The sequence below is a fragment of the Parus major genome, chromosome 4 (assembly GCF_001522545.3).
Source record: "Parus major isolate Abel chromosome 4, Parus_major1.1, whole genome shotgun sequence".
In the NCBI taxonomy this organism is placed as follows: domain Eukaryota; kingdom Metazoa; phylum Chordata; class Aves; order Passeriformes; family Paridae; genus Parus; species Parus major.
This window is the reverse complement of record NC_031771.1, coordinates 7,388,209-7,400,901: the sequence shown is the minus strand read 5'-3', so window position 1 is coordinate 7,400,901 and position 12,693 is coordinate 7,388,209. Positions and strand designations below refer to the sequence as shown.

The 12,693-nt window shown below is 37.1% G+C and overlaps 1 protein-coding gene across 2 annotated transcripts in view; it reads right to left on the bottom strand.

Annotated features, from left to right (window-relative positions):
• JADE1 (jade family PHD finger 1) overlaps positions 1-12,494 on the bottom strand; it is a 114,878-nt gene extending 102,384 nt beyond the window's left edge. For both annotated transcript variants that reach the window (XM_015623808.3, XM_033513936.1), the window contains exons 1-2: positions 12,248-12,494; positions 12,024-12,146 (exon numbers count right to left, since the gene is read on the bottom strand). The gene's annotated coding sequence lies outside the window, so the exon portion shown is untranslated. The remainder of the gene's footprint in view (positions 1-12,023; positions 12,147-12,247) is intronic.
• Positions 12,495-12,693: the final 199 nt, after the last annotated feature.

The window sequence follows — 12,693 nt, the reverse complement described above, 5'->3', positions numbered from 1 at the left end:
AACCCAAAGTGTTGAACTGCAATGAAAACCTGTGAAAGCTTAGAATTTTAATACAAATCCAAAGAAAACTAGAGTAAAAATGTGATACATAAACAACAAAAGGATAGATGCATAGATGATGGATAGAAGGATGTTTGGACTGGTAGAAAACAGTATTTTGTTTTCCTGTTGAAGATAGTTAATGGTTCAGCACTGTACAAAAGAAAAGGAATAGAAAAAATGTAGCATTTATGTACATTACAGGATTGTTTGGGGATTTTTTTATTACTGTTACAACGACAGTAAATGGGATGTACTAGTAAAAGCTTAAACTTAAGACATCATTCCAATATTTGCTGAAACTGTGCTTTAAGGAACAATTTGAATTAAAGCAGATCAGTAATTTTGTTATAAAAGGTGAGAGACCTTCAGAAATATGATGCACATGGGCTTTAAGAGCACTCCCTGATGCTGATTAATGTTCGAAATTGAACAACATAGCTCAACATAACCATCGTCAAGAGGTCAACCTAAATAGAGCTTCAATAAAGTTGCTAAGAAAATTTTAAGCAGTTTGGATTGATTAATCCCTTTGCAAGTGAAATGGATGGTTAAAGGGTGGATAAGGGAGATGGTTGAAAGACAGAGTACTCAGTATTTGAAACACTGAAAGTTCCATGCCCATCCTGATCACAGAGCAGCTGTCAGTCACCCCATCACAAATTGACTGACATTACTTCTTTAGAACTTGTCAGTCCTCAGGACTGATTCACCATTTTCCTTCTCATAAGGGATTATATATTTCTTAATGTAGCAATTTATTTTTAAATAATTATATAGATAAATTCTCAGTAATTGTAAGGCCTTCATTTTACCTTCCTCAGAAATTCCTCCGACTACCAAGCCCTGTATTTCTAACAAGGGGACGATTTCTAAATAAAATCAAAGGAAATTCTTTCCTTACATTCTACAAAGAAGTGATTGACAGCTCTAGAAAGTATATTAAATACTGTCCTTGGAAAGGCTGTTTTTGAACTGGCAATGTTTACAATTACAGTAGGTAAGCAGTAAGGTTACTGCACTTTGTGCCAAAACCCGATGCCTAATTATCTCAGCCAAACAGCCTGTCCTACAAAGCAGGTTTATGAACTATCCTAACCCCAAATAATACTTTAACTTTTGGTTAATTTTGATGGAGGAAAAAAATAAATGCTTTCTTCCTCATTTTCTCACTGTTCAACAGGCAAACTCCCACTTGTTGCAAAATGATCTTATAGTGAATATTTTTCACAAAGCAACATACTGTTGTCTGCTACCTGTAAATCTAAGTGATAAATCTAAGCCTATCCTGTGCTTAAGCACTTCAGCCAAAAGAAAATATGGCTTTTGGTGTATCTGTGTGTTTCAGAATCTGTATTTCTTAAGTACCAATGTTTTACCCTGTCTCTGAAGTTGATATGGTTAGTTGTACTATTCTGGGCTAACACAAGAATTAGGTTAGTCACCAAGAAAGGAATCTCAGTGTAGAACATCCAATTCTGAAAGTTATGATTAATACAAAAAACACAACCAAAAGGATCAGAAAATTAGCTGTTCCATCGTTTAAGAAAATCTATTTCTACTAAGATTTTACACCTTATTGAACACATTGTCAGGAAGGATGCATTATTGGTCTTTTAGGAGCAGAGAAATTATTTTCCTCTAGGTTCTTTTTTTAATTATTACTATAATATTTCCTATCTACCAGTTACAGGAGCTCAATATATTTAGTTGAGATTGTGGATAACTTCAATATAATCTTAAGTAGCTACCTGAGAGAAAAATCTCTCATAAAACTTAGAAACGGTTTTGCACAAATTTGTGGGAATGGACATTTATCTTCTTAATCATAAGCCTTTTATGTGGGTTACAAAACAAATAGCAGATTCTTTCTCCTTGGCATAATTCAGGAAAGTCAGGTTCTGCTCTTAGAATCAAATAAAATTTAATTTTATGCTGAAAACTACCAATGTGTCTTAAACACCAATCGTTTCAGGCAGTCCATTAAAGATGTTGACAGCTATTATCTGACAGTGAAAGTAGCAGGCTTACAATTAACTAAGCATTGCAGAGTTCAGACTGTAAAAGAAAAATTGAAGACATTTTAATGTAAAAAGCTTTTCCTGAATGTTTAAAAAATCCTGTCTAATTTACCAGTTAGGTGTCTGAAAAGCCACAAAGAGAGATCTTCAGTTTTAGGTGCTTCACAATAAACAGAATTATAGACATGCTAATTCTATTGAAGTTTGTGCAAACATAAGGGAGGAAGACTACTGTGTTATGAGCAAATTAACCCCAGCAATGCAGAATTACAAGTATCTGACCTGAAAACGTTGACACTTAGATGCAAATAACCACAAACACAGTAACACCTCAAGAGTGAAGGGAGAAAACAGGGGAAGCGCTCACAAAACCCATCCATGGTTGTCTCACAAACCATATGGCAGAGACAGCAAGATTTCCACACAAGCAAGTTCTAAATTCAGTGCTCTTTTCTGGGTGCTCTGAGATTTATGTAGAACATGGAAGCCTTACTCTAGAGATCAAGGCCATCAGCAGTGGACTCTGTACCTCCAATCAGTGATTGAGATGTATTTATTTGTGGGCATGGTAAGAAAACTAATTCTGTTTTAAGCTGATTTATATTTGTTGGTAATAGAGACAACACCAAGAGTTGTAAAAGTGTGGTAAAATTAGCTGTGATGAAGAAGTATATTAAATTGTATGTATCCCTTGGAAATTGATATCTGGCATTTTATTGAAATAAGCCATGACACCTGTAAATTTAAACTACTTATACCAGTGGCAAAATGATGCCCTTAATGTTTGGAATAAGACCTGTTTCATTCTCATGACTTACAAGGCTTACACACAGGGCAAGCAGACAGATTCTGACACTGTATCTGAGAGTATATCTGCAGTGTTTCTCAAAGTCAGGATGAACTTCAATGGTGAGATTTCCTTGGGAATACACAATGCCAAAGCTCTAATCCCCCAAAGCCCTGAAAAACATGCTTAAAATCAAATATGAGTTTTGCACAGTGGAATAAACTTATTGATGTGCTTACATTTAGGTGAGTACCTCAGTGTGTGAGTACAGGCCTAGATATTTTTGCTTACTGAGCATGCTTTTTATTTCAGCATATCACTGATAAGCACTTTATCTGAGAAGATTTTTTGTACTTTTCTATATGTGGATTATGCTTACATAAGTAGACAGATAGACACACACATAGATAAGTATTTTCCCTTAACTATGACAGATACATGAAACATTGTCCTGTCAAGCTCTATTCTAATTTCTTCTGACTACTGTAAAATATTAATGATGTAGAAGATGTTTCATGAGAAAAGCGTATGTGTTAAAATTCTAGATAGAAAATATCAGAAAAATTGTCACTTTTCAATTAAAAGTAATGAAATGTTAATCTGTAAGGAGAATGTCAAGATTTAGTGACTCAAAGTGTATGCATTAATGAAAGCAAAACTTCCTAAGAGGAATTGCTGAGCAATTACACATAAAAATGACCTGCATAAACAATTTGGTAATTATTGCAGAAAGCACAATTAAAATGGAAATCTGTAAAAATAATCTGTCTGAAGCATTTCACTGAATTTGCATATTTACTCTCTCTTAATTACCTTTGAATAACACGTTTAATTTTCACCTAAAAATGGTTTATGTTTATCTACAAATATAATTTAATTAATATCTTTGCACTTCCCATATTAGCTACACAGAAAACCAGAAAATCACCATGGAAAATTTATGTGATTACATTAATTTCATTGTACTGGTTGTTAACACCTGTAAGCTAGTTTCTCCATGTATACAAATTGGGATAGTTCACTAATCTCAGTTGAAGCAGGTTTTTGCCAACTGAGCAGCTAGCCTTGTTCTTTTTGTTTCGTTTTGTTTCGATAACCACGTGGAGGTAATGTGATAACACAGATATGAGACTTCTTAGAGAAATTATTAACATTGTATTATAACATAGTTGTGCTTTTAAGCTGAACTATAAAATCAGGTATGAAAACTCAGATTCTAGAGTTAACTTGCTTTGGACTCTAACATAGAATCCCCTTTCACCTGAGGCATTCAGAAATCCCCTTCATATTCCCAAGGGTTTCCTACAAGCTGTGCTGTCACAGCACATCTGAAGTAACAGCTAACGTCTGGATAGTACTGTGGCTTCATTTTCCTAACAAGATACAAACTCTTGGATAGAGTAGAAAAGCTCAAAACTATTCTCAGTAGTGTGGGAGGAACTAATAATTCATGGAATATGACATTTTTATTAAGCACCATAGCCTAAGTTTCCTCAGGAACCAGCTTTAATAATTTGGTAGTACATTGCTCTGAAGGGATTAATATTATTTACTTATAAGAATGGCTCGAAGCAGGACTGCTAACACATCCTGTACATTTCATCAGCTCTGCATCCAATTTGGGCTACACATAATTCAGAAGAATCATCACAGAGTGATTTCCCAACTATCTATGTGCCTCCAAACACAGGCAAGGGAAAACTCTACCATAAAAAAATGGCCTATAATATCACAGTAGACCTTTTAAAATACTTCCTTAAACTAATTCAGGAGAGCAGATGAGCAGTTCTGTCAGTTTGTTCAGGAAAATATTGCAAATTTTACACTGTCATGTACAAGAGGATCAAACTGGGGCCATCATCAGTATTAATCACTGCTCTCAATATAGATTTTACTTTGCATTCTCCATGGTTTTTTAAATGTTTTATAATTGTCCTGACTGCTCACTGTTGATAGTCAGAGAGTGGAAGACTTAAGAAAATGGCATAGCTGTAACACTTCAAAACAGAGCATTAAGATAGAAATAATATATTCAAATGTGTTCTTAATGTGTCATTGATGAAGCTAAGCTTATTTTAGTTATAATAATTTCTAAAAGTCTTTAAAAATACCTAATTTTAAAGGTATATCAGCATCAAATTCTTACAGAATCTAACATGCAGTAATCAAACACTGACAGTTATGACAGCTGAGTAGAAGCAATATTTCTTCATATTTTTAATTTGTTTAATTTTTGTTTGACTAGCAGAAGGATTCATTCCTACTGGTGTTCAACAATCGGTTTAAGAATCCCACTTTTAGGCTCTTTAAGACTTAGGAAACGTGACCGATCTCCCTTTCTCATAGTGGGAATTCAGGGAGGAATTTTATGTTTAAATGACATAAGAAAAACTAAAAATATGTCTTATCCAGTGGAATGTGTTTGGCACTTCATGTAAAATGATAAACACAAAATTTTAACATGTTCATGCTATAGCAGCACCAAAAGAAGCCAAGGCAGGCAGGCAGGCAGGAAGGAAGGATACAAAAAGGAAAGTTCCTATGAGTTAAGAATTATCTCAAGCATTAGGAGAAGCCAAGAACAAGGGAATCGGCTGTGGCTGATCAGCAAACAATTTCTTCATTTACATCACCTCAATCTACCTCAGAGAGTCACTCAGATGTTTAACTACCTTGGGTCTGTGCTGATCATAAAAATATTTTTCCTTGACACCTCAATAAATATAGTTAAGAGATTACAAATTTCTGGGATTTTCCATAGTAGAGAGCCAGAAATTAAAGAGATCCTGTCATACTGTCAGGTCAAAAATAATGGCTGGTGACAACTGCTGCCTCTCTGTATTTAGGCTGCAGGCATACCCCTGCAAATTGACACTGGAGCAGGTACTTTTTGTAAGAAGAGGATGGCTGCTGCCTGAGAACACTAGTACCAGAGTTCAGAACACTTCATAGTGCTGCAAATATCATATTAGTTATCATACATAGTTATCATTAGTTATCTGTATGATAACTATCACCAAAACACCATGTTAATGCACAACACATGGAAAAAAGGAAAACAGATGGGAAAATAGCATTATAGGCCTTCAGGTTTAGTACAGCCATTAATGTACCTGGTTCTATTTCATCAGTGAAACATTTTAAGATGCACAGGAAGGTGAAGGTGCTTGGTTTGGCTTGAGTCAATATGAGAACATAATACCACCCAAAGGTTAAGAACCTGCTCTTCTTTCCTGCCTTTCATGCCCAGCCACAGAACAGACCTTTAAGCCAGGTCATTTCAGTCATCCATTTATCATTTTCTAAATGATACTGTATTGGCAGACCTGAGGAGACAGGCAATTTAAACACAGGATACATGGAAACAAGCCACTGAGGGAAGGAGACAAATTATCTAAGCTGGCTTTCTTGGAGGAAACCAATGTCTGGCAGGCCTGCACATTTAGCTCACACGTATTTTCAGAGAGCACGGAGTTTAGTTACTTCACTGGTGGCATACCTTTGTGCTCATTAGTTACCTATTCTTGCAAAATCAACTTTACTAATGACTCTTCTTTTTCTTTTCTGAGCCAATATAACATCATTCTGCTACCTGGAGGGGCTGTCTTGCTTCCTTCATTCGCTCCCTTCTCCTTTATACTACTTACAGCACTGGTGTGAGCCTCATGAGAGGTGCTTCAGCTCCCTCCAAATCACAGAGAACAAGTCAGGTTTTTTGCTGGATTTATTTTCTCTGGTTTAGTGAGTGAAACTAGGTTATAGTAAGATCAAACAGACACAATCAGCAACAAGGAAGGAAACTGGAATATGTGGTGGTGAGAAAGGGGAAAGTGAGTTGAACCTTTCAGCACTGCAAGTCACTAAACCAGTTCAACATCAGAACAAGAACAAAGCCTTTCTCTGGCTGAAGATAATAAATAGCTCAGTTACTGATGGCTGCAATATTTAGCCCAAACAGCTAAATTTAACAATTTTTCAGAGGAACTCTTGTCACTTTTTTTATTTCTTCCCTGGGTATAAAAGGTATAAGTAAAAAGAACTGCAGTTCTCAGTAAGATAAGCCCATCTTCTTGGCAATGAAAGCAATAATCTGCACTACAATAAGCAGTAGCAGCAGAGAATATCACTGGTGTCCTTTGTAACCCCGATAGCAATCGATAAGGAGACACAGCTAAGAATGTCCTTTTTGGGCTAAGATCTCTACAGAGGATTTCCTCAGATGGAGAAGTTCCTCTCCCTGCCACGCTGCCCGTCACTGAATTCCTTATCACCCAAACTGCCTTCTAGGACACACAAACCTCCACCCCCACCAAACGTGTGGTGGCTCAGTGCTCTTCCTGGCCTCTCCTTGGGAAAAGCAGCACTACTCCTGGCCACAGGGCAGGGAGGGTGAATATTTCCATTACAGAAAGAAAACCACAGGGGTAAGGTGGACCCAGCCCTGTGAGGAGGCCAAAGGAACAGGAAGAAGGCAATAGGGGTACAGTTATGCTCAGAGCCAGACTGAGCAGGCTGTGACAGAGCACAGCAAAATCGAGTGCCACAGATACAATCCTGGCACGGCAGAAAGCAGCAACTGTATCGTGTACATTTAGAGCTGAACGGTAACCATGTCTCACCATATGCTGAAACCACCCACTGCTAATAGCAAGCAACCTTCAGATGTTGTCTTCAAGCATGAGAAAAGGGTCCAGAATCGGCTGGGCTCTGTCTGAAGATCGTGGGAGGATAGTGGCCACAGGAAAGAACCACAGCTGTTCCCATCTTAACATCTGCAGGTTTACTTCCATTACTGTGTCACTCCTCTGGGGCATAAAGAACCAACCTGCTGCCCTGCAGACACTTTTCTAAACACAAGATGATTTTACATGAGCTGTATCCTGGGATTTTGTTAACCAGAAGGATAAAGCAAGTCTTAATCTGGTTAGATCTTGTTATGGATCCAGACTGATGACATTAAACCACAAGCATATATGTCTGACTTTTGTGGTACAGCAACATGCCATGTGAGACTACAGCAAGAACCAGCAGCCCAGAATGCCTGAGCATCAAATGAGTATTTCTCAGACATATTAAAATATTTAATTTAATGTGGTCTTGTGTAATTCTAAAAATCCAATTGTAGCCACAAAAGGATTTATTTCCTAAGGACATCATCTTATTGGGTGTATTTGAAGTAAAGTGGCTGCTGAGCCCTTGGGAATGAGCACTGTATAGCTCTGAGGGCTCCAGACACTCAGCAGTGCAGGGTGTGCTGCCACCTCTTGGCCATTGCCTCCAAAAAATCCTTATCCCCATTTTCCAAAACCTCATTAGTGCATAACATTGTTTCTTTTTCCATAAAATCCTTCTGTCTTGGAAATTCTCTCTCCCTTCTTTTAACTTAGAGGTATCTGGATATTGTATATTTAATATCCTTTGTTATATTTGATTATTAGGCCATTTTCTTTTTTAACAATGCTAAGACTTTGTGCTTTATTAATCTGCAATAAAAACATTATTGCAGTTTTATTCACACTTGCAACAACAGTGATATTTGTGTCTGCAATCTTTAGATACTGCTATCCTGGAGAGATATTAAATATGTCCTTCCTTAAAATAGGTGTCACAAATAATAACAACAACCAATAACCCTGCTCTGAACCATACGACTGGAAACCAATATCCTCCAAAATCGACAGCTTTCAGTATGAGACAAAAAGCCATGAACATCCATTCAGTCCAAAAGATATTTAACACAGGGGATTAATTTTCACCGAAGGAAAAGACCCACACCTTGCATTTTTCTGAAGTCTACAGGAATTCTGAATGAAAAGTCCCATGCTGAAACTTTTCAGATAACATTTGCTACTTCTCTGTATGAATTACTGAATTTCACTTAACTTCCTATTCATACGTACGATTTGCACACAGCTCATGTTCTAGGGAGAAAAGGAAAATGCCAGTTCTGAAAATTTCCAAAGGTCCTACTCTCTGGCAATATGAATTGAAGGAGAACAGACAACACCTTGCCCTGTTGGGCAACAGGAGAGTAAACTAGCATATTTACTTTTATAATTTTAAATCTGCATCAGTTTAAATCACACAGCGTTCACTTCTCTTCTCTGGGGTCACAGCCTACTTAGTAGGATCTGTTGCAATAGCTCAAGGATTAATTAATGATTTTGCACTAAAAGAGGGTAGATTCAGACTAGATCTAAGGAAGAAATTTTTCACAATGATCATGATGAAACAATGGCACAGGCTTCCCAGAGAGGTGGTGGATGCCCCATCCCTGGAGATATTGAAGGTCAGGTTGGATGGAGCTCTGAGCAACCTGATCTAGTTAAGATGTCCCTGCTGCTGGACCAGATGAACATTGAAGGTCCCTTACAAACCAAACCATTCTAGAATAACACTTTTGTAGAAGTGTGGGGAAACAGGGGGTTTTCAGACAGGTTAAGAAACAGACTTGGGCTCCTTCAATAACTGTTCTTTCTCTTCCATTTTCCTAATGATTTTACATCCCTCCAGCCACAAAGAAAATGTTCATGTGAGGATTTCCCAGGGTATAGAATATATTTTTAGTTTAGTGACAAAAATTTTTGCAAAATTGTTCTTTTCTCTCAGAGGGTAAAAGGCCAGGGATTACTTTGACTGTTGCATTGGACCCTTATGGTCACATTTTCAAAGCTATGCTTGTGCTGGCAACACAAATCTTGTTATTGTTACAGGATTAATGTGCATAAATTTCCAAATGCAGCTTTGAAAATGAAGCCAAGGAATATCATTTGTGTGTACTTTCTGGAATTAATGTAGGCTCTGATTATTGGCCAGTCATTCAACAGCACTGTTGTATACACATCTTCTTACAGGACATCTCTAAACACTCATTCAGACTTGTCTGGCTTCCTTAAGTAGTGTATATTATTAAATAAAAGAAATGATAAGACATCAGTAACAACCTACCTCTTCCTTTGTCAATGATAAATTCAATTTGTCTTGACTTTGCTAACACTATTCCTTGGCTTTTCCTTTTTTTAATATTTCTTAAGAATTAAGAAAAAAGTGACAATAATTAGTACCATGATCTTTTTTTATTTCATTCCACTAGAAACTTCAATCCTGTGCTGCAGTGATGGAATAAATATGGCACTGACATTGCCAATTCATCAGTTCCTTGAGTCTGATTAAACTTCTGCTGTTCTGAACTAAACCAGGCTTTGTATCTTATTATACAATTGCTTCAGGTGAGAACTACAGTTTTATCTTTCTGTTACTGTGCAGCATCTATTGTAATCACAGTGGTAATTTTAAACATGCTTAAATTTTTTCTATGCCTGTTTTAAAAACTTTTAAATGAGAATGGGCTTTTTAACCACTAAAATCATTCATAATGGTCTTGACATGGAAATAGAGGAAAATAAAACAATTTGTCTTATACTAGAGAGAACATCTAGTTTTTGTAGGTGGATTACATTGAGGCACAATGTGCACTGCCTCTCCAGCACTACCACTTCTCAGGCAGTTCCAGACATGACTAGTGATGTATCACCAGACTCCTGGCACACTCTGAGGAAGCCTAGAAATTGGTACCACATAAGTAGGCATTTTCAGGTTTCTAATTTTGGCCTTAAGTGCCCTTATTTTGCATGTGTCATACTACAGACTTATACGCTTATCCTGATTTGTTTTTTACCCCTGATGTCATTCTTTTTTTCTGTTTATACAATAAATTAGGAAGTTGGATGCTGTTGGTATTCTGTGCATCAGCAGGGTGAGAGGACTCATTAGGAGAGTAATTCTGTTCCCTGTGAATCCTTCTTCTGAATTGCCCTCTAGGTGATAGAAATCTCTTTCTCCAAACAATTTTGGAGTGTTCTAGGAAGGCTAATCAACCAACACAGGCACTTGCCTTGAAATGCCTTGAATGAGGCTGTATGAGAAACACCCACGTTTTTTAATAACACCACTCTTGCATGGGTCAAACAGCAATATCTGTTTTTATACAAGAAGGGAAATTAGATGTTTCATCAGTTATTGTCATGCTCACATCTAATACAGAGCTGACATGCAGTCAATATAAAAAAACATTCCACGAACCACATTTCACCTATTTCAGGACTAAATCTTTCACTGACCTTTGCTTTCAGCTCCATCTTTTGCAAAAATTTTTTAGGATTTAAATATAATCCAACTAGAAAGAACAGAGCTTATTTCTTCAGTAAGTAATGATAATTTCTGTTGCATTGGTGTGGTATAAATAAAGACAGCATTCAAAAGTCTTACAGCCACTTGTGTAATAAAGTTCTTTTTCAGTGTGATTTAACATCAAATAGTTTTAAAGAACCCATTTATAAAATTTGAATTTCAAATGCTTATTTCACTGTCAAAAATCTTGTATTATGTTCAGACAGCTGAACTATAAATCCTCCTAATTTTCAAACTGTACTGGCCAAAGAACTATACCATTCATTAGATAAGGATAGTGACTACCTCATTTAAAATGAATCCTAGTAGATGACAGACTGTGGAGGGAATATTTTTGAGTGTAATGTGAGCCAGAAACGGTTACCTAAAGGAAATAGCATTGAGGGGTAGTAGATATTAAAGAGGGAAAATGCCTGCATGATGATGGCCGTAGAAGGAGGCCATTCAGAGTTTCCACACAAGCAATATTTTTCACCTAGTCTTGACTATAGTCCAAGACTAGATAGATAGATAGATAGAAAAAATGCACAGATCATCCTGGACTATATAATTTAAACATAAATTAAAAATCCTTACATATATTAATCCAACAGCTGTGGGACACTTATTATGAGAGGCCACCGTTTTATGTTAGAGGAAATAATATTATTTACAATATTATTGTTTAAAGGCCTTTGTCTTGCAATGTATAGAAAACTGATGGTGTAAATCAGGATCTTATGTCTCATTCGGCAAGAAACAGGCATTTCTAAAGGTTTTAATTCTCTGAGGACAAAGTAATAATTCAGTTCCAATTTTTGCACATATCTGTTGCACACAATATTAAAAAAAAATCAATGGGAACCTTCACATGATTAGATTTTAGGCATATTCATACAACTGGAAGAACTATGGCCTTAGTATATGCATGAATTTAAGTACTTTTGCAACCAAGTCAAGGAGAATGGTCTGTAATGACTACACATGTAGGGTACACAAAGGCCTACCTGCATGTGAGTAACCACTCGTAAAAGCAACTTAATTCACAACAGCAAGATGGAGGGTGTGGTATCAGATGTTCTTCCAGTGCATGGTTAAGGCAGGAATAAAAAGCTGAGTTCAAATTCAGCCTGGAAAAAAGAGGAAAATGCTTTCAGTTACATTTTGGTTTTGTCCAGAACGGTTCTGCTGACATTCGGTATATACCCACAAATTTTAAGGTATGGGGTACCTCCCATCAGTTGTTCAGATGCATTTCAGCCCAGGATGCAGCAATAAGGTCAAGAGAAGTTTAGAATTTATTGCAGAGAAAAGATTGCTGCTGTGGGACATCTCTGGCATCAAGCCCTGAGAGCAGCCCCCTGTAACTGCTGGTCTACACAACCTCCATTGTTCTCTCAGGTTTCACAGCTGCAAAGGTTGCTTCCTCTTCCAGAAGGCAAGAACTCTCCTCCCACAGCAGCTCCACCACAGGAAGGATTTTGCTCTTTTTGGAAGGATTTCTGTCTCATTTTGGGGAGGGGTGCTGGCCTTGCCCGTATCACCCTGCCCAGAACCAATTAACTTGGCCTGAATAGCCCAGTGGGTCTCAGGTGGCCAGGGCTTGATAAGGCATTTCCTCTCCCTCTGCTGGGCTGGATAAAAGTTATTTGAAAGACACACCTTCTAAATGATACA